The sequence below is a fragment of the Macrotis lagotis genome, chromosome X (genome assembly GCF_037893015.1).
Source record: "Macrotis lagotis isolate mMagLag1 chromosome X, bilby.v1.9.chrom.fasta, whole genome shotgun sequence".
Lineage (NCBI taxonomy): Eukaryota > Metazoa > Chordata > Mammalia > Peramelemorphia > Peramelidae > Macrotis > Macrotis lagotis.
In genome coordinates, this window is record NC_133666.1 from 497,805,334 (window position 1) to 497,827,695 (window position 22,362).

General features: G+C 35.5%; 1 protein-coding gene and 1 long non-coding RNA gene across 8 annotated transcripts in view; one reads left to right on the plus strand and one right to left on the minus strand.

Moving 5' to 3' along the window:
* Positions 1–22,362, minus strand: part of LOC141500000 (myelin basic protein-like) — a 198,436-nt gene that overhangs the window by 175,445 nt on the left and 629 nt on the right. Inside the window, exon 1 of one of the 7 annotated variants that reach the window (XM_074202844.1) lies at positions 22,100–22,220. The exons of 2 other annotated variants lie outside the window; for them this stretch is intronic. The gene's annotated coding sequence lies outside the window, so the exon portion shown is untranslated. Of the gene's footprint in view, positions 1–20,495; positions 21,102–21,261; positions 21,282–21,313; positions 21,792–22,005; positions 22,026–22,099; positions 22,221–22,362 lie in introns of those variants that run through there. 4 more of the 7 variants (XM_074202849.1, XM_074202848.1, XM_074202846.1 and 1 more) reach the window with 4 other exon arrangements.
* The window catches only part of LOC141500001 (uncharacterized), a 49,799-nt gene continuing 48,912 nt past the window's right edge, over positions 21,476–22,362 (plus strand). Inside the window, exon 1 of the long non-coding RNA XR_012471822.1 lies at positions 21,476–22,267. This is a non-coding gene — a long non-coding RNA (uncharacterized LOC141500001). The remainder of the gene's footprint in view (positions 22,268–22,362) is intronic.

The following is a 22,362-nucleotide window of genomic DNA, read 5'->3' on the forward strand; positions in this document are numbered from 1 at the left end:
TCTTAAACATATCACTAGGAAGGCAATGACATCTGTCTAAATTCAAACTTTCATACTTCCACTCCAATACTTTTCTATAATTGGAAATAAATTGCTCATACTTTCTCAAGCTGTGAGTATTGGATACCCTGATTACATTTATATTTCTAACGAGTTGTTAAGGGTGGCATCCTTAAGAGATCAATTATTGAAATGTTATGACAATTATATGACCAAAAAAAGCCCAATCACCATCACCTTCATCTTGGATCTTCCTCATTTATCTTCTGACAGATTAATGTATCTACTCTATCTGATAGATTTATCTATTCATCCTAAACTAACTGAATGTGGAAGGAATAAGGGTAGTCCTTAGTGGAGAAAAGAACGGGTATCAAATTTTTCTTTTATGTTTGAAGTCACAAAAGTAGGGAATCAGTTCAGGTCATCTTGTGGAATTGGTCTTCATAATTTGTCAAAATCAAGTCATATTATTAAATATCAGAACATTTCAATACAGCTTTTAGAAAATTGGTATTCAATTTGATAACCTCAAAATTATTATGCTTAATGTGGTATTGCTGTAATAGCAACATGGCATGGACAATTTTTCCCTTCACTTTCTAGATTACAGAAACACAAAATACAATGTATAACAACAATAAAGCTAAACCTTTTCTTCTAAATTTCTCTGAAAAATTATGTTGAACTTTTTTTTTAATTTTACACTTTTAGCTACCTACACACGCTGACTCAATTTTATACTCATTTTATATCTAAATAGAAAATTATTTACATTTGATTAATGGTACTGTTGCTCAGCCATGTCTGACTCTTTGTGACCACATTTTTTCACAAAGATAGTATAAAAGTTTGCCATCCTCACTCATTTTACAGATTAGGAAAGTGAAGCAAACAGGGTAAAGTGACTTGCCCATAATCACACAGCTGTCAAGTTTCTAAGACAGATTTGAACTCAGAAGGATGAATCTTAGTTACTTCGGGTCCAGCACTCTATCCATGTGCTCCCTGTCTTTTGGATTAGTGTTAATTTTTACTGTGTTCAGTGACACTTCCCTTTCTTACTAGCTCCTGAGGTATCCCTTGCATCTTACAAATTTAATCATTCTGATCACCTTACTTCCTCTTTCTCTTAGTCACTACTAAAATGTGAAGGATTTGAATTTACAAGATTTCTGTAGCTATTACAGTGGCACTAGGAATGTTCAGTATGCATTAGGTGAGGTGACTAAGCAGTGAAGACTGATTGACTAATGATGGGGCAAATGATGCTACGTGTACCAACTAGTTCAGATTTATATTGATGCAGGCATGCCTTTTGCAGTTTGAGGTCATAACCACTAAGACTAGGTTATGCCCTACCAATTTCAGGGCATGGTACAATTTTACTTTGCCCCTCCTGGGAGCAGATTCTCCAACACAGTTAGGAACACCTTAGGCTCCAGGAGTCTTAAACCCTGGAATTGACCCTGAAAGAAGACAAGCAGCCTTTTTGAGTCAGAGAAATTCCTAGACTCAGTCTGGATTCATCCCTGTTCTTGGGGGGATGGGGGAAGAATTCTTCAAAGATCCTTACTGCTTTCCAGGTTGTACACAGATTTTCCTGTTCTTAAGTACCTCCATTTTTTATTTGGAGTAAAATATATACTACAATAGAACATTTTCAAAATCAATTAAAAAAATCATAGAAATAATGGAATTCAGGAAAAAAAGTTGGAAGGAATTTTATGAAACAAATATCAGGTTAAAACAAATCTTATTCTAAAACACCCTAAAAATTTATAAGAAAAATCAGAATTACTGAGAGTTGAAGGAAACCTTATAAATAGTTGATTGAGCTCCCTTGCATTTATTATCACTAAAGCATCAGCTAGCTTTGAAATAATGAAGTTGTTATTATAAAGCTGAAAATAACTACCATCTATTGCTCTCTTATCGGTGATATAGTTTTTGCAATTACTATTCCAAACTACCAAGGAAGCAAATTCTCCAGTGGAAAAAAAAAATCACATAGGATCAGCAGTAATTCTATTATTACTGACATAAAACAAGAACATAAACACTATAAAATTTTGATAATGTATTTGCAACAACAAAAAAATCCTCCTGATGGGGGGGGGGGGGATTGTAACAGAAACAAAGTTTGTAATCTTAAAGGCTTATTAAATCTTATTAAATTGGGTGGAGGTTTCCTGCTCTGAGATGTAAATTGACTAAATGTAGAGCACTGTGAACTAGCAGAAACAAAATTTGTAATCAGAAAGACTTAAATCTTGTCAAATTGGGTGGAAATCTCCATTCTTGAGATGAAAATCCACTACCACCTATTCATTGTTTAATGTAAAATTTGTATCCTGATCTCCTTAGGCTTCACCCTCCACCTAATTCTGAGTCCGGTAGGGGGCAGGGAATCCACCTTTTGCCCTCTGGATAAGGGACATCAGTCTTCTCTGACTTGCTGGCCCAGTCAGTTCTGCTTGACTGCTCCTTTGTCTGTTTCTCTTTACCTACCATTTTCTTATGTGCTGTAACTTTTTTTTTTATTTTAGATTTTTGGGGGTTAAGTGGCTTGCCCAAGGACACATAGCTAGGTAATTATTAAGTGTCTGAGGCAGGATTTGAACTCAGGTACTCCTGACTCCAGGGCTGGTGCTCTATCCACTGCGCCACCTAGCTGCCCCACTATAACTTCTTTTAATAAATTTTTATTTTCTTCCTACCCTTCCTTTCCCCAAGTCTGAAAAATGATTCCTTCTAGGCAGAACCGAACTCAAGTAGCCAGTGGCTATACTCTAACATGGTATAAGTTTCACTATTATGAAGTTCATCAAAAAAAAGGGACTCAAATGGCACAAATTACATGAGAATGTAAAAATTATTTTTTCTGACTTATCATGCAGTGCAATCAGGAACCCACATCTTTATGTCTCCACTGGCTTTTCTGAACATGTGGAAAAACTGAATTTAAACAGATACACAGGAAAATTGACTACTAATCTCATTGTTTTATAGTCAAACCTCCTAAACAGATGCTGTGACTAATGAGGGTGCAAATTGGATTTTGCAAGCTACAGAAAATTCCCAACAAATGAGCAAGTGAAGTGAGCAATTGTGCAATCCAGGAGGCCAACAGTTGATAAAATGAAAAGCAAACCAGTTTTAAGTTGTTTTTTTTTTTAAACTGATAAGGCCTACCATAAAGAGGAAACATTGAAGAATAAAAGATAGCATATACAAAATACTTGTGCCTCCGTGCCTTGATTCTCAGACTTATTATGTAGTTTTTGGCAAAGGTCACTGTTATCTACATGTAAACTTAAGATAGTAAAAATAGATCTCCTCAAGGTGTTGAGGGATAATTAGCTGTTGCTCTGAAAACACTGAGTAGACACATTATTTATTAAGTCAGAAAAATTTTAACAATCTAGAGCATGTGTTTGTGTCCTCTCTGTGTTCGGCCAAACATGTCATTTCATTAACTGTATCTTGTGTCTTATTATGAGCAATGGGGAGTCATGCCTATCTAAGACACAGGACAGTGATGCTACATAATTAGGCAAGATACAAATACTTCAGGCATTCTTCATAGTTAGAGATGGTGATGAAAACAACCCAAGGAAGTTTATGTACCTTTGTATATCACTTTTGATGCAAAATATAAACTCCTCAAGGCTTTTGCTGTTTTTTATATAGATGTAATGCACAGTAGATCACAATAAGCACTAAAAAATAAACATTAAATTGTGACTTCTGGGGCCACAAGTTCAAATGTCCCCTAGGGACTAAAATTTCTTTTTTCTGCCTAGTTAGAATAAAATTAGTATCCCAGGAAACAGACTGTACATTTGAATTGTAAATCTGTTAATCTACAACTTCTAGATTCTAATCAAAGAGCAGAATAATAGTTTGAATCACTTGCCTGACAATACCTTTAGCCCTCACCAGCTATCCTTGCATGGGTGCTATGATTCACAAAAACCAGTGTAAGTTGGAGAATTAAATGCAGAGGTGTCCCAGCACCAACTGGAAGGATAAATAACTCAAAAGTTCAGTGTTACTTTAAAAACACTTATAATTTTAGTATTATACTCATATCACTCCACATATCTTGGGAATTGCCAAAACTTGTCATTTCTATCACCTTAAAAATCCCCCTACTCCCAAGAGGAATGGCTTAGGAAATAGAGAGCTAGCTTTGGAGTTAAGAACTGGATACCAGTCCTACCTCTCCCACACACTGGTAATGGTGATGTGACTCTAGGCAAGTCCCAAATACCTTAAATGCTCTAGTCTAAGCTCTGATTCTGAGTTATGGCCTAGGCTGGAACTAGAATTGATGAAAGGAATTCCTGCATTTGGGAGTTCCCAATATCAACAAAATCATTGATCAAGTCTCTATCCTCATCTCAATTTTTTCTCTAAAAGTCAGAGCAAAGGTAATAAGGTAGAATGGAATGAGCCCTGTCTCTCTGGAATTGGAAGGTCTTCTTTTCAAATGCTGATTCTGCCATTTATAATTATTGTGGATCTTTGGACAAAGTTCCTCCTCTGGGAAATGAGAAATAAAGGAAAAGATAAGTTAGGTCATCTTTTATATCACTATTACTCTTTCTAGGTCTAGATATTTTGATTACAGATGATGGAATTTGCTTAGGATTTGCATAGAGAACTTTAAAATGGTGGTGAGTCATTTGAAAGGCTGACTCTTGGTGACTCCACTTGGAGTTTTCTTGGCAAAGATATTGGAATGGTTCACCATTTCCTTTTCACAGCACATTTTACAGAGGAGGCAGGATTAATTGACTAGCCTACATAGTTATCTAAGGTTAAGTTATCTAAGTATCTAAGGTTAAATTTGAAAACCGTAAGACAAATCTTCTGGATTCCAAATCCAATTCTTGATTTACTTATATCACCTAGCTGCCCCTTTAAAATATTAAAATTATTTAAAAATACTTTTTAAATATTTAAATATTTAAAAATAAAAGGGCTGGGCTAGATTATTCTTAAAGCTGTTTCAATTGGAAAATTTGATTATTATCATCATATTTTAAAACTCCATTTCTAAAGAGATTTAAGGGAAAAATAAAATAACAAGGACCGAAATTTCAAAATGAAAATTGTAGAGATAAACTTGCTAGTGATAAAAGCAAATTGTCAGGCACTTACTTTTAGCTCTCCATTTAATTATTTTGTGATATCATCTAATTAATATAGTATATACAATGATCTGCAAAATGATACCTAGTAATCTTAGAAAGATAATAATTACTGAAGGCAAATTCAGACTCTATTGCTTTAAATTTCTTTCAATGCTAGACTACCAGAAATCAGTCTTAAGAAATATGTTTCTTTCTGCAAGAGTATAGTTTGTGGGGCAGCTAGGTGGTGCAGTAGATAGAGCAACTGCCCTGGAGTCAGGAAGACCTGAGTTCAAAGTCAGCCTCAGACACTTAATAATTACCCAGCTGTGTGGCCTTGGGCAAGCCACACTTTCCTTGCAAAAAAAAAAAACCCCTTAAAAAAAGAGTATAGTTTGAAAATGCTAGAGTAAGAGTGAAAGTATAGAAAGACAGCATGGCTTAGTGGAGATAGAAGGAAGCAGCCTCAGAATTGGTACTGTCTGGTTTCAAATCCTGCCTATACATACTGTGTATTTCTGGGCAAGTCAGTTGAGTTCTCTTTTATCCTTGGAAATTACCTACACACTATAAAAATCCTAAAATGGAGCAAAAAACAACACAAGAAGAAAATAATCCCATAAGCACATGTCTTAAGAAAGTTACTTTCCATAATATATGTGATTCTATTATGAAGTAGAATATTTCGAAAGAGATTTTCCTTAATGACTCCTGCTTTTCAAAGATGGTCTTTCATGATTCAAGTTAGTGTTGAATTTTCTCTGTCAATGAAGAAAAGACACTCCACAGGAAAAGAGCTGACTCTAATGGAAAAAGCATGAGGCTGGGAAGCAGGATATGGGAATTTTCGTTTTGTTGTCCTTTTAACTTTCTCTGGATCTTTGGCAGTCACTTGTCCTTTCCCTCACCTTCCTTAGCTGTAAAATTAAGTAGCCTACACCAGAGGGTCTCAAAGGTCCCTTCCAGTTTCAAAATTTTAAGCTTAAGTTAAAAGTGATGAAGATTGACTTAAAAAAGCCTTGAATACTGTTGAAGGGGCCTCAAAAGTACAAGATCTTTTCTAATTAAAGGTCTATAGTTATGTACTGTCAGTTTGTAAATTGGTGTCAAAAATCAGAATATGAAACCAAAGACAAAAAATACTAAGAAAAAAAGGAAGCTAGGTTAAATTGGACAGAAAACACAATCTGGTTAATTTCTTACCTTCAAGAAATGTTACAAAATGCCCCTTTCAACCGCCTGCCTACTTGAGTAAAGATTGTACTGCATTATAGCTTTATGCAGAGCTTTTACACAAAACAAGTAATCTGACTTTTTCATGTTTTCTTTTATAAAGTTACAAGAGATAGTGAGATGTGTTACAACTCTTCTAGACTGAGGAATGTATCAGCCCCCTCCCTATTCATGTTCTGGGAGTATAGGTGAAGAGATGAGATGGAGGAGGTTTTAGAAATCATCTAAACACAGTTCTCTCATTTTCCAGAGAAGATAGCTGAGGCTGAGAGAGATTAAGTGAATTAGTGTTCAGGGTTACCTAAGTGGCAGAGACAAGGCACAAATTCAAGGTGTTGACCCCTGAAATCTAGTGCTATTCTGGTTTGCCTAAGATACAAAGTCAACCACTATCTGCCGCTACCAGACCTTTCCAACTTCATTACTTTCCCTTGCATAGACTATGGAACAGCCAAACTGGATTTCTCTGACCCTAGTTTATGTTTCCTCATCTTACTTTTGCCTTATATGGAATGACCTTATTCCTTTCATTTGTTGAACTATCTATCTGTCAAAGCCTGACTCAGATGCCACTCTGTCTCCTCATCTGATCTCATAGCACCTAATCATATATAGACATGCATATGTATATTATATATATTATAGCTTTATTTATATATACTTCTCAATGTCATATCATTTCCTAGTAAACTATAAGCTCCTTTAATGTTGAAACTATCTTATTTATTTGCTATAATTATTGCACAAAGTTTGTGCCTGATGGATCTTTGAAGAAAATGAGCAGGGACAGGAGAAAGAGAGACAGAGACAGAGACAGACAGCACTAGACAGAAACACAGACACCCAGAGAAAGCAGTATAAAGGTCACTGCTTCATTATGAGAATCATCTGATGTGTCATCTTTGGAGCAAATGACATTTTGAGTTGATTCAGATGCCTTTTAAGTTGTCATTCTATTGATGATTTATATGACTTTGAAAAATTACCCTTCTCCAATCACACTTTATTCACTTGGATAAGTTATCAAATAGTTCATTCTGCAAGTCTTTTGTGATGAACATTATGTTCAAAATGTGCTTTGGAAAAAAAATTCAAGAATTCTTAATGATTTGAATTGGTGGTATATAATTGACAAAATGGTGACAATATATAATCATTATGTAAGTAATCCATTACTTATCAAATGTTGAATTTTCAGTGAAATAGTCTAAGAAGTGAATTTTTACCGTTCTTTTTTTTTAAGGTTTTTGCAAGGCAAATGGGGTTAAGTGGCTTGCCCAAGACCACACAGCTAGGTAATTATTAAGTGTCTGAGACCGGATTTGAACCCAGGTACTCCCGACTCCAGGGCCGGTGCTCTATCCATTGAGCCACCTAGCCTCCCCTACCCTGTTCTTAAGACAAAATTTCAATCATTTCAGTAAATGTGATAGCGAACTTTGATTGAATGGCCATAGGATAATACTGATAGAAAGAGCTTCAGCTGACATTTATTCGTTCAACTTTCATTAAATACTTCCTAAGTCCTTCTGAAACTGTTATATGAGAGACAAAAGTTGATATTCCTAGTTTCCCTGTCATGCCATATAAAACTGACAAATCAAATATTTTATGAATTTTCTACCTAAAACTATCAAAAGTACTAAGTAAAGGAATGAAATATTTATTGTGGGGGTGGCTAAGTGGCTCAATGGATAGAGCACCGGCCCTGGAGTCGGGAGTACCTGGGTTCAAATCCGTTCTCAGACACTTAATAATTACCTAGCTGTGCGGCCTTGGGAAAGCCACTTAACCCCATTGCCTTGCAAAAACTTAAAAAGAAAGAAATATTTATTGTGAATATTTCCCACAGTAAAACATATATCTCTCTAAACTCTTATAAATACAATCTCCTCCTGGCCCCTTACTCTTAACCCTCCCCCCCCCCACACCAAATGTAAAGAAACAAACACAGGACACAGAGACTCAACTTCTTTGGTCAAAATCATTCACTAGTTTATCTCTGGCTCTTCTTGTTCCAGCTCAGTCCATTCCATCCATTTGAGTAGAAGTACTATAGCTTTAGTTCAAAAGAGGTGAGTCTTTTGAAACCAAGAAAATATTTAGGAGGAGACCCTGATTACAGTGTGGTAAAGTGGAAAGGTCATGGAATTGGGAACCAGGGTACATCTACTATTTAATAGTTCTAAGAATTTGGCTGATTCAATCAAACTTTCTGATCCTCCGTCTCAAATGTAAAATGAATACATTAGATCAGAGGTGTCAAACATAACATTCTTGAGTGCTATCTTAATCAGATTAAAATGTAATTGGGAAATATCTAGAAAAATAAATAAAAATACAAGAAAACATGATACAACTTAGATAATACTACATTTTAAAACTAAGTCAATACAAGGACTATGACATGGTTATTAGGTATGGTTTGGTGGCCATCATTTCTATTTGAATTTGAGACCAATGGACTAGATAAAATTGAAGGAAAATGTCAATCAGTAAACCTCTATTATGCTCTAAATCATTAATTATTAGAGAAATGCAAATTAAAGCTTCTCTGAGGTACCACCTCACACCTCTCAGATTGGCCAGTATGACTAGGAAGGATAATGATCATTGTTGGAAGGGATGTGGGACATCTGGGACACTATTACACTGTTGGTGGAGCTGTGAACTCATCCAACCCTTCTGGAGAGCTATTTGGAACTATGCCCAAAGGGCAACAAAAATGCGCATACCCTGTGACCCAGCAATACCACTACTGGGTCTATACCCTGAAGAGATGAGGAAAAAGGGTAAAAACATTACTTGTACAAAAATATTTATAGCAGCCCTGTTTGTGGTGGCAAAGAATTGGAAATCCAGTAAATGTCCTTCAACTGGGGAATGGCTTAGCAAACTGTGGTATATGTATGTCATGGGACACTATTGTTCTATTAGAAACCAGGAGGGATGGGATTTCAGGGAAACCTGGAGGGATTTGCATGAACTGATGCTGAGTGAGATGAGCAGAACCAGAAAATCACTGTACACCCTAACAGCAACATGGGAGTGATGTTCAACCTTGAAGGACTTGCTCATTCCATCAGTGCAACAATTGGGAACAATTTTGGGCTGTCTGCAAAGGAGAGTACCATCTGTATCCAGATAAGGAGCTGTGGAGTTTGAACAAAGTACAAGGACTATTCCCTTTAATTTGGAAAAACAAAACAAAACCAGATATCTTATTGTCTGATCTGATTACCTCTGAGAATTCTGTTCTCTTTAAGGATATGATTTCTCTCTCATCACACCCAATTTGGAGCAAGGTACAACATAGAAACAGAGTAAAGACTGACGGAGTATCTGTGGGGTGGGGGTGGGGGGAGGGAAGCAAGATTGGGAGAAAATTGTAAAGCTCAAATAATATCTTTAATAAAAAAAACCCCTCTATTAAGCTCCTACAATCTGCCACTACAAACAGGCAAAAGATGGTTCTGCCCCTCAAGGAGCTTACAGTCTTTGGTGGAGAAAATATGATCACAGCTATACATAAAATAGGTGATATACATGATGAATAGGAAATAATTAACAGAGGGAAGGCAATGGAATTAAGAAGGGTTAGGGGAGGTTTCCTGTAAAAGGTGGGATTTTAGCTAAGATTTGAAGCCAGAGAGGTCAGAAGGCAGAGTGAGAGGAAGAAAAGTACTCCAAGCATGATGGACAACCAGCAAAAATTCCTGGAGCTAAGACGTGGAGGATATTTTTCATGGAATAGCCAGGGGGCCCAGTGTCACTGATCAAAGAGTAGGTGTCTGTGGGAATTAGGTATAAGAAAACAAGAAGGTAGAAAGGGGCTAGGTTATGAAGAGCTTTGAATGTCAAACAGAGCATTTTGTATTTGTTCCTGGATGTGATAGGAAGTCCCTGGATTTTACTATGTGTGGAAAATGGGGGTAGGGGGTCCCAGGGAGGAAAGGTGGAAGAGAGTGACAAGCTCAAATCTGTATTTTAAGAAAACTTAAAACTTTATGAGTTTTTAAAGAAAAGGATCATGATTGCCTACCTGCAAAAACTCATAATATTTTAAAAGTTATATGGTTCTGTCAGTAAAAAATTGTTATTCAGGTGCTACAGGAGAAAAAGTCTTAAATTTAGAAAATGTAGATTTCAGTGCCTGTGGTGACCCTCTGTTAGGATATTACCTTGGGGAAATCACTAGACATCTTTGGACCTCAGCTCTTCCTCACATGGTCAGTAAAGAAAGCACTTTGTTAATCTTAAAGTTCTATTTAAATGTAAGTTGTCAAGTTTCTTCAGATAAACTTTCCAAATCTATGGTTGCTCCTTTTTAAGAAGGCTAGTATATTGAATTCTCAAAGATTTAAGGAGCTTTTATTTGCATTATTACAGAAAACTCAAGCTAGTATAAGTTCTATTGCATTTGGAATCTTCTGCTATCAAGTTAAATGGATCCACCTTCACCTTTAAAGTGAGGGACTGGGAGGAGTTTTAAAATTTTTTTGTCTCATAACAGTTTGGACAAGTTTATAGATCCTTTCTCAGAATAAAAATTTTAAATGGGGAAAAAAGATATATAGGACTGCAATAGAGAAAAATATTTATTAAAATTAAAAAAAATTAGCCCCCCAGCCACCATATGTTAAAAGCCCTACTTTAAGTCACTTAAAGTATTTTACTTTTCATATATCTGCTGACATTTGAGAGATACTTGGCAAAGCAGACAGAGAGTCAAATTTAAAGTCAAGGAAGGCCTGAGTTCAAGTTTGGCCTTTGACTTATTGTTGACCTTGTCATCCTGGCCACATCCTCACCTTTCACTGCTTTGGACAACTCCTTATTAACTCTTAAGTTGCACACACTACTGATCTTGAAGGAAAAAGTTTCTCCACTTGGGAGTCCCAGATATCAATAAAATGACAGGTTTATTCCCTAACCCTTATTCCAAAGAGACTTTTTCTAAAAAGAAATTTTATAATCTACTGAGACTATGTCAGAAATTAATGTCTTGGTATTACTATGAAAATGGTTTTGACTTTATTCTCTGAAAGGGTCCTAGCAGTGGGTGGTGAAATAGAAGAATAGCGTGCTGAGTTTGGAATCAGGAAGAATTGAGTTCAAATTTGATCTCAGATAACTTACTAGCTATGTGACCCTGGGTGAGTCACTAATCTCTGATTGACTCAGTTTCCTCAACTGTAAAATGATAGAGATACTTTATCAAGTGGTTGTGAGAAACAAGGGAGGTAATATTTGAAAAGTACTTATCACTTTTTTTTTGCACTCAGCAGATGCCACATAAATGTTTTTCCCTGTCTCATTCTTGAGAACACCTAGAGCCTCGTGGTTTGATAATCATTGCTTTATCTCTAGTGCCATTTGTCTTCTTAAATAATGTAACTTGTAGAAAACAAACTTTTAGAAAACAAATTTACTAGGTTGGTTTACCTGGAATCACATGTTTATTCTTCTTTATACTCTACCTACTCTTTTCAACATAAGAATTTTTTCACCTGTCAGTCTGAAAAGAATAGGATTATCTTTTGAAAGCTAATTTAAATATCTTTTTCAAATTAAGACTTGACCTATGAAAATAATAAAGAAATAGAAAAGGAACAATCATCTGTACCTAAAAATGCTGAAATATAAAATGATACACTGATGTAGTCTTTTGCATTACTCTTTGTTGAGAAATATAATTTATACCTACAGAAACAACAATGAGGACTTTTGCTTATGCTTTAGAAAGCCCAATTCTTAAAAGGAACACCAAGTCAAAATTCCCCCAAATTAATTTTTTTAGGGAGTGAAACAGAGATCTAGGCTTGCTGGCATGAGAATTACATTTGATGATACAAATGAGCCACTTGTTTATAACCTCTAATCTTAGAGTTGCTTAGGACTCTGAAAGTTAAATGATTTGTCTTGGTATGTATGAGAGACAAGACCTGAGCCCAAGTCCTACTAAATACAAGATCACCATTCTATCCTTTTACTAAACTGACAAGAAACAGCAAATCATAAGAAAAAAAATAAAAATTAAAACACAGAAAACTGAATTATAAAAGGCATATGCATTTTCTTTGTTAATTTTATTAACATTTCTGAGTAAACTGATGCTCAACAGCAGAGTGTATGTATATGTCTTATTTGTGGAGTCAAGTTTTAGACAAGAAATTACAGTAAAGTTATGAGTATAAAAAATTTTTTGGAATATTTCCTTCATTCAATAAGTAAATGCTGAACTTCTATTATATACAAGCTACAATCAGCAGCACACTAAGAAATAAATAAAAAAAAGGACTTTACAATCTGATAGGGAAGATGACAATTATTCAAAGTTAAACAAAAAGCAGAATACAGCAGATCCTATATAGAAAGATAAACTGGTTAGGAAGCTCAGAAAGAAATTCTTTGTAACTAGAGTCTAGGTAGAAGTGGGAAGAAAGCAGGGAAGGTTTTCCTGAAGTAACTGGCATTTGATTTGAGTTTTAAAGAATCTCTATAGAGATGGGGAAAAGTGAGGGAGTGAGAAAAGAGGGCTAGGTTATTCCAGGCTGAAGGAACAGTATGAAATATAAAGGCCTACAAAAAGATAAGTAATTCCAGAGTATAGGGTATTCTAGAAGAAAATAGTGGGATATAAGGTTGGAAAGGACGGTTAGAAAACAGAACAGGAAAAGAAATTTTACGCAAATAGAAATTGTATATTGTAAATGAGTAGTTTTAAGAGAAGGTAAATTATATTAACCAGAATAAATTTCCTCTGAACTTTAACCTCAGAATTTGTGAAAGATCTTTCCTCTCAAATTCAGTAGCCATGCTAAGTTCAGATCTTATGAACATTTCAAAGATAAGCCTTATCAGATATTTCTACATATTTTTTAATCTGAGAGCAATATTAACTAAGAAGAAGTAAACGTGAATATCTAGATAGAAACTTGTTAAAGTCTACTAAAACACTTAAAAACATCTGCTATCAAAATCAGAAATTGCTTTCTGAAGGGCATAAAAATATCATTTTTTTTGTAAAGAAAAAGCAGGGAAGAAATTATTACTCTTTGGTGTTAGAAAAAAACAGCAATTTAAAAACAAAGTACATGGCAAAGAACCAAAAAAATTTTGATTTACAATTGAAAAATATTAAGCTACAAAATGTTTTTCCTTCACAGAACATATGCAAAAGAATTTGCAAAGTATAATACTTATGTTAAATAAAACTTATTAATCTTTATAAAAAGCAAAAGAAAAAAGTCTACATAATTCAATTTTCCTTAAGTCATACCATTGTAACATAGATTATTGGTATAATAGCGAGAAGCAGTAGCCACCTAGGGTAAAATAACAGTCAATATAGTAGCATCATTACAATTAAATTATTAACTTGCATCTTAACAATTAAGTCAGTTCTATCATTTGATTTCATCTTTTTGCTTAAAAATAGGTCAGTTAACCAAAAAAAATACGTTTTGCTCTGCTTTCACTATTACATTTTGCCCCTTTCAGAAAATTAAATTGCATTAGTCCTTTCTGCAGTATGTACCTGTTTTCATGCTGCCTGATCAATCCATAATGAATAGAAATAGAATAACAGAATCACAGAAATTGAAAAGATTTAAAGATCATTTAGCCTAATCCTTTACCTGATTATCCTGATGAATATAAATTCAATATCCAAAGAACCCTAACTTTTGGGGGGTTAAAAGAAAGATTTGACAAATTTAAACCCAAATAGATTTCCTCTACAACTTTCTTGCCAAATGGTCTTCTCCTGCTTCTGCATTAACAGAAACATGTTCAGAACAAAAATCATTCCTATTCATCCTTTCCTATTTGTCTTTAAGTTTGCTTCTTGTTCATACAGGGCAGCTAGGATAGCATGCCAGACCTGAGTTTAAATAAATCTCAGATACTTACTAGCTGTGAGATCCTAGGGAAGTCATTTAACCCTATCTATCTTAGTTTCCTCATCTATAAAATGAGCTGGAGAAAAATCACTCCAGTATTTTTACCAAGAAAAATCCCAAATGTGGGTCTTAAAGTGTTAGACATGACTGAAATGACTGAACCTTAAAAAAGAGCTATAGACAAAGGTGGAAAATAGGTCTATTTGACAAAAAAAATTTTTTTAACCTATAACTGGAAGTTATTTTTTTTCCTGAGTTTTTCCTAAGGTTTATTTTTGACATGTTGTGGGAAAACTACTAATAAATTATTTGGTTTTGAAGCACAGAGAACATTTACTCTCCTTCATATTAGTTTGCTTTTGAAACCTTTTGTTGCTGTTATTGTTTTATCAAGAGTAGTTTCTGTATCTATTAGGAAAGGAAAAGATTCAGACCAGAAAGACTCTTAGAAGGAAGTTATCTCATCTAGGTTGAATTTTTCTATTACTGTCACAAGATACAGGTTTCCTGAGTATTTCTTCAAGTTTGAGCATATGGGATAGATCACCCATCCATTCAATATTTACTTGTTTATGTAAATAACCAAGATATAACATGAAACTAGATAAGATTGAAATTAATGGTTCAAAAAACCATTGTGGCATCTGGAGACTGTTTATGTTGTCAAACTTTTCCAGATAATTTATCTTATCAATTTTTCTATCTCTTTCCCTTCAGATTCCATCCCCTCAAGGGCCCCTTCCTCCTCTAGTCAAGAGACTTATGAAATTTTCCTTCCAAATCATTGTGGTAGGTCTTAGAAAACACTTCCTGAAACTGAGTTTTTTAGTAAATGTCCTATTTATGACTTACTATATGTCTGTACTTGTTATTTAGTCATTTTTCAGTCATGTCCAACTCTGTGATCCCTTTCTGGGGCTTACTGAAGTGGTTTGCCACTTCCTTTTTTCAGTTCTTTTTACAATTAAGGAAACTGAGGCAAACAGGGTTAAGTGACTTTCCCAGGGATCCAGGCCTAGTGAGAACTTATTTGAAGTCAGATCTTCCTGATTCCGGATTCTGTACTTTATTCCACCTACTAGGATTACCTTACTCACAAGAAAAAAAAATTAAGTAAATAAACCTACATCAGCAGGTAAAATTGTTCTGTGCCTAGCTTCAGTTTAAATTATCCCACTCAAGTCACTGCAGGAATTCATTTATTAAAAAACCAAAACTGTAAAAAGAACTGATAATAGATAATGCAATGAAAATCAAACCTACAATCAAAATTAAATAATTTTATTTTTAAAAATAAAGGAATAAATTCCAAACATTGACAACTGAAAATTGTATTTGAGAGTAAAACATCAGCCTATATTAGAGAATAATTCAGTTCTTATAAGAAGATAGAAGATTTGATAAATACAAGTTGGCAGTTATGTTGTCTTTTTATGTATTCAACATAAGGAAGAGATGATGACCATAAGGCTTTTATTTTCCTTTTCTCATGCGAGATATTGAAATACTTCTATTTTGGCTTAAAAGCTAGGGGGTTTTCTTGGTGGAAAATTCCAGCTGGATAGCAGGAAATTGATATGGATCTAATCTTTAAACCTGAATTCTCCTAATGACTTAATACTTTTTTTTTATTTACACAAGGCAAAAGTCAGTCAGTGGGTATTTCTTAAGTATTTTTGCTAAGTACCAGAAAATATAGGAAGATACAGCAGTCTGTCTTAGAAGAGCTTATGTTCTACAGAAAGAAACAATAAATAAATAATTAAATGATCGAATTTCCTATTAATCACATAAAATGGTACGTGAAGCTAAACTAGAAGCTAGTGGGAAATGAGAAAGGATTTTTGATAGAAGACAGGGAAACTTAAAAGGAAGAAGTCTATTCCAGGCATGGAGGTTACTGAGTATAAGGGCACAGAAGTGGAAAATGAGAGTTCTGTGTTCTGAATGCTACATTGGACAGCGTAGCTTGATCTTAGACTTATGGGGAGGAGCTGGGGGAAACTATATCTAAGAAGACTTTAAAGGTAGGAAGGGGGTCATGCTATGAAGTACTTTAAATTCCAAATAGATGAAGTTATATTTATTAGGAAGTGTCAAAGATCTCTGAAGAATCTCAAGTAGAATTCATACTTGAAGAATCTAGATGTGCAAACCAAATTTACTTTGTAAACAAAGTTTCAACATGTTTGAAATGGATTCAATTGAATTTGAAATAAGATTCAATTTTATAGTCTTACTAATGATGATGACAGAGAGAAGAAATGAATACTAACCACAAGGAACTCTAATTGGAAACACACTTCCAACAAGAAGAACCAATCAACTATAACTACAGATAACTCCCCTGAAACAAACTAACTATTAAGTTAATGGCTCAGTTATACATTTCTAGAAAACATTATTCCTCTGAAATCATATAGTGTCAAAGGCACTGATTATTTAGATTAGTTTCAGTCTTTATTATTTTTTTTATGGAACTGCTTCCGTAATTTCTTCTTCTCACTTTTATTTTGAATTATCCTTCTTTCTTTCTTAAAAACGTAAACTTTTGGGGCAGCTAAGTGGTGCAGTGGATAGTGCTTCAACCCTGGAGTCAGGAGTACCTGAGTTCAAATATGGCCCCAGACAATTAATAATTACCTACCTGTGACCTTGGTGAAGTCACTTAACCCCACTGCCTTGCACAAAAACAAAAACAAAAAAAGATAAAAATTTTCCTCCTCTCCCAAAAGAACTACCTCTAAGTCGGGAAATTCTTTTGTGCCAAAGTGGAGTCTCATCTTAATTTTATACTGTTCTTTAGAGGTTAATAATAATAATAATAATAATAATAATAATAATAATAATAGATAATATTTTTATAACACCTACTATGTCCCCCAAACTCTGCTATCATCTCATTAGTTTCTTATAATCCCAGAAGGATATTATTATCTTTATTTTATAGATGAGGAAAGAGAAGTAAATAGAAGTTGAAAGTCTTGTTCATGGTCTCATAATTATTAATGTTTGAGACCACATATGAACTCAGATCCTTTGGAGGTTCAGCACTCTATCTACTGCACCACCTAACTGGCTCATAGTCATAGAAATAAAAGTTCCTAAGAATAATTTCTTTATTCAGCATTCAACATTCAACAAATACTAAAATATCTATTATTTATTAATCATTATGATAAGTGCTGGGGATATAAGAATTGGGACTTTGAAGAGTTGATATTCATAGATAAAAAAGCAACAGTAACTATGTTTAAGGCTTTGAACATTTATGAATACAAACATATATAGATATAGAAATGTACATAGACACATATGTCTATATATAGTTTTCAAGTGTCAAGTCAATATTTTAAGTTCTACAAGTTTCTTTGATATGGAAAACTTAATTTCTAATATTTTGAAGGGATAAGGATTCCTTCATTCATTAATACTTAAAAATATTTTGGAACTATCATTTCATAGTCTTTAAGGTTTTTTGCAAGGTAAATGGGTTTAAGTGGCTTGTCCAAGGCCACACAACTGGGTAATTATTAAGTGTCTGAGGCCGGATTTGAACCCAGGTACTCCTGACTCCAGGACTGGTGCTCTATCCACTGTGCTACCTAGCTGCCCCCAAAGCCATTTTTTTGATAAATAAAAATTTTGATATAATTTAACTCAATGGGGATTAACAAATAATGAGAACCAAACACAATAAATTTCCTTCAATAAACCCTTCAATAAAATTTCAGTAAATATATATATATATATATATATATATATACATACATATATTTCTATGCTTCAAGGCACATAATTTCTTCAGAAATAAATACATTAAAATGAATATAGGAATAAGTCTGTATTTCAATAGTAAACATTTAAATTTTAAAACAAACTACCAAGCCATTTTCCTTGTACAAAACAGACTGGAAAACCAAGTATGTCAAAAGACAAGAACTTAATCTAATAGCCAACAGCCCAAATGATTATCAGAGTTATATTAACAAAAGGATACAATGACAAAAATAAAATCCATAATACCTATTCTCAAAGGACCTTCAATGTTATTTAAAAAAAAAGACTTTTTCCCCCTTTGTGTGGTGCTCAGCTGATTTCTTTCTCTTCTCCCTTCCAATCAGTACTAATCCAAATGAAAATGATTCTCTCTTATGTGGGTAGAGACTGACAAAACTTTTACTACTCGTGGTGAGATATAAAAATGGATCAAAGATTATAATCCCTTCCTTCCAAGTCAGCCTTACTGCATGGATAACTTATAAGAAATGAACAAAGGGTCTATTTTCAGGCCTTGTTCATGGACTGCCTTACGTCTGGAGTGAGAAAGGGCTCATTGTAGACATTTAATAATGATATCTAGTATAGAGGTCTCCCACCACTTGCATAGTTTCTTGGGTCTCTCAAGGGGTTGAGTGAATTAGTCAGTAGCATATTAATTGCTTTTTGAAATATAATGATACTCAAGGGGCTCACATTTGTTGTTTTAATGGGATTCAAAGAGAAGTCAAAGCCAAAAGGAAAAAGAAAATGGTGACCCACAGACAAGGTGTTTCTTCTTAAATCAGTGTTCTTGATTTTCTCAAAATAGCCCATACAGAAATAGTACATGAAACTGGAGAAACTGAATAGAATCCAGTAGTTATTCACTGAATTGTATTTCCCTCCCAACATGGTCCCTTCTATTCTTAGTTATTCTTTTCTTTAGGGTATAGTCTTTTTTTTAAAAGTCAAAACATCTGTACCTTCATTGTCTTTCTTTTTTTACTATTAATATAGTATCAATCTAATGTTTATGAGATGAGATTAAAGGATAGAAAACTCATCTCTTCACCTCTAAGTTTTTGGCCTTGTTTCAGGTTTTAGTGATTTACATTAGTGCTTTAACAATCTGGTTTTTTTTTTTTTAGAATATCTACTAATTTTGTATATATTTCCTGACTTCATGTCATTCTCTTAAGGGCCTCAAAAGGTTCTAAAACCCATTCATTTTTATCTAGGTACCCTACAGAAGAAAACTTAGTAATTAGTGTTCACAAATCTCAGTAATTAGTGTTCACAAATCTCATCCCTTAAGAAATTAAGACAAACATTTTTAAATATTTAAAAGCAAAATAATTCATAGTTCTGTTAAAAGCTAAGATATTGATCTTTCATAATCATTCCTTCCTGTGTGAGGGCTATTTTTAATCATATGTGTAGAATTTATTTGTTTCTCATCTGGCATCCTTGCTCAGTGATGGCATTTAGGGTCTCTAAGATGTGTTTTATTGCTCCATTTAAGAGATAGCTTTTGTGGTACTCAGGTCTACTTTCCTAAGTATGTTGTAATTGACTAATAAAAGCAGAGCTCCTGGTATTTTAATGTCTAATAACTATTTATTAAAAAATAATTCTACAGTAACTGAAATATTTCTATTCCGTAGCTAAAAAAAGGCATAAATTAGAAAAATAAAGATATAAAACAATATCAGACTAAATAGTTTGATCATTCTGGAAAAAAATTATGTGATAACATGCTAAAATTAATATTCAAAATAATTAAGCTCAACAGTATAAAAGTAACTACACTATCCAATTGGAAAATAAGAACAGGTAGCAGGTGTAGGAAATGATGTTACCAAAGGAATTTTTAAAAAAATTTAAGTCTCTAAAACGCCAGTTTGTCTAAAACTTTCTCATTTTTGACAAAAGAAACAAAATTATATAACTGGTATTCAGAATTGCATTTGAGTCACTGTATCACTAAGTCATCAAAGAAAGTTAATTATTTTCAGTTTCCCTATTTACTGAAAGAAGACTGTGTACTACTGTATTGCAGACATTTTTCAACAATAGTTAAAAATAAAAATGTTTTAACTTCTGTTGAATTAAGAAAACATTCTCTGAGCATTCTGATTAAATTAAACTTTTAAATATTTTAAAGTGATTTATTTTAACATTGCAATTCCATATTCTTGATTTCAGGTCTCATATACTTTGTTAGGGATTATTAATAACCATTTCATAAAAATCACATAATTTTTTAAATTTAGAAACCCTTACACTTAGACTATTAGAAAATGAAGATACCTCAGATATGATCTAAGAGTTAAGTGTCTTCGTTTTACACATAATCTGCTGCCCAGAAAAGTAAAGTGATTTTTCCTGATCTCAAACCTCCTGTGGTAGAACCAGAATTTAGAACCCAGGACTCTAGGGCTTTTTTTCACTTTACCTTAGGAGTCTGCTGTGGATCATGTAGTGCAGTCTTCTTTATTTACTGTAGAAAAAGCCTATGTCCAGAAAGATGAATGAACCTGTTCAAGGTTATATAATTATGCGGGAGAGGGAAATGGAAAGTTTGGGTGATGGTGGTAAAATTCAGGTCTTCAACTTCCAAATCTATTCTCATTATTACATCGGATTCCCCTGAAGCTAGGTGGCGCAATGGAGTACGCTCGGCCTAGAGTGGAAAGCAGTTCAAATGCAGATGCGGACATTTATTAGTTGTGGGACCCTGGACAAGTTACTTAACCCTGATTGCCTCAATTTCCTCATCTGTAAAATGAACTGTTAAAGGAAATGGCACCCCACCCCAGTATCTTTGTCAAGAAAACCCCCAGAAGGGTCCTCAAACGACGGAACAGCAAGAGAATTCTCTGCAAAATTTTAGCTCCCCCCTCCATATCTCAACTTTTAAAAAATCGCACACACGCACATCTAAATTCAAATTCAAAGTAAAATTAAACATGTTGATTCTCACAATGTAACAGCAAAACAGAGAAAGAACGCGAATCCACCCTTCCAGCGTTATAAAGAATTCCAGGCACATTCAAAGACTTTAATTTCCCCCTTCTCACCTAGTTTTCTCAAACCCTCGATTCAACTAGGCCCTGAAAGGAATCAGGTACTGCCGCCAAGTCTTTACAAGACCTACAAAGTAACCCTCGTAACTGCAGAATGACTGAAACACAAGCAAACAGATTTCCTTGGGGACCTACCGAAACCATGAATTGTCAGAGACAGGAATGGAAAAACAAAACAGACACACACCCTTTGGAAGCTGTTCTTTGACTCATCGATGCCAGGGACTAGATTGAATAAAACCAAAGAAATCGGGGCGGGGGAGGGGGGGAGAAGGGAAGAATCACGAGTAAAAAAAGTTTCCATTTCAAGTTCTCGGTAAAGACCCCCCCCCCATGCACACACACACACACACACACACACACACGCACACACACACAGAAGAGTTGGTGCTGCAGGTGTCAAGGACATGGGAGGCAGGAGGAGTGAGGATGCCAGGGAGGGCAGCGGGGGCACGAGCAAGAGCGGGAGGGAAGGGTTTGCTCAGGACTGCGGCTCCCCAGCTCTGGGCCCGAGAGAAGTTTGGTAAGAGATCCTCGGAGCTCCGCCGACACGCCATAATCTGAAACCGGAAGCAGCACCAGAACACTGGGGCTGAAGCTCCTGAACTGAAACTCCGGACTCACAGGCTGGCCCCGCCGAAGCACCGAACCCGCCCAGACCCTTGGATACATTGTTTCCCCATCAGTCCGCCCCATCGCGCTGCCCGCTGCGGTGCCCTCCGCACCCAGGCGCCCCCAAACCTCTGCCACACACCGGACTCCCCCCCTCGAGAAGCTTCCCCAAGGCAGGGTCGGCCCGGGGGGGGGGGGGGCTCACACAGACCCTCCCCGATGGGACGCTAGGAAAATTCCCCCGCATCGTGGGCGGCCCGCTGTCACCCGCTGCCCAGCATCCTCAAGCGACTGGAGACCCTTCCTCCGGCCGGAGCAGCTGCTGCAGCCCAAGGAGGTCGGCCTGCCTCCCAGAAAACACCTTTTAATCCGGAGAAAGGAGTCTGCGGGCGGTCTGGGGCGGAGATCTCCTAGGAAACATCTCGGCACTGGGCCGCCACCTGCCCCGACCCTGCCACCCGTTGGGGAAGCGGTTGGTGGTGCCCGCGTTCCTAGGCGGCCGGCCACCTGCGCTGCCACTGCTGCTCAGGTATCGGCCTCCGCTCGCACCCAGCTGGGATCCCTTCCCCCCGGCTTTGGAAAATGGTCTCTCTCTCGGACGCCCCCCTCCTCATTAGAAATCCT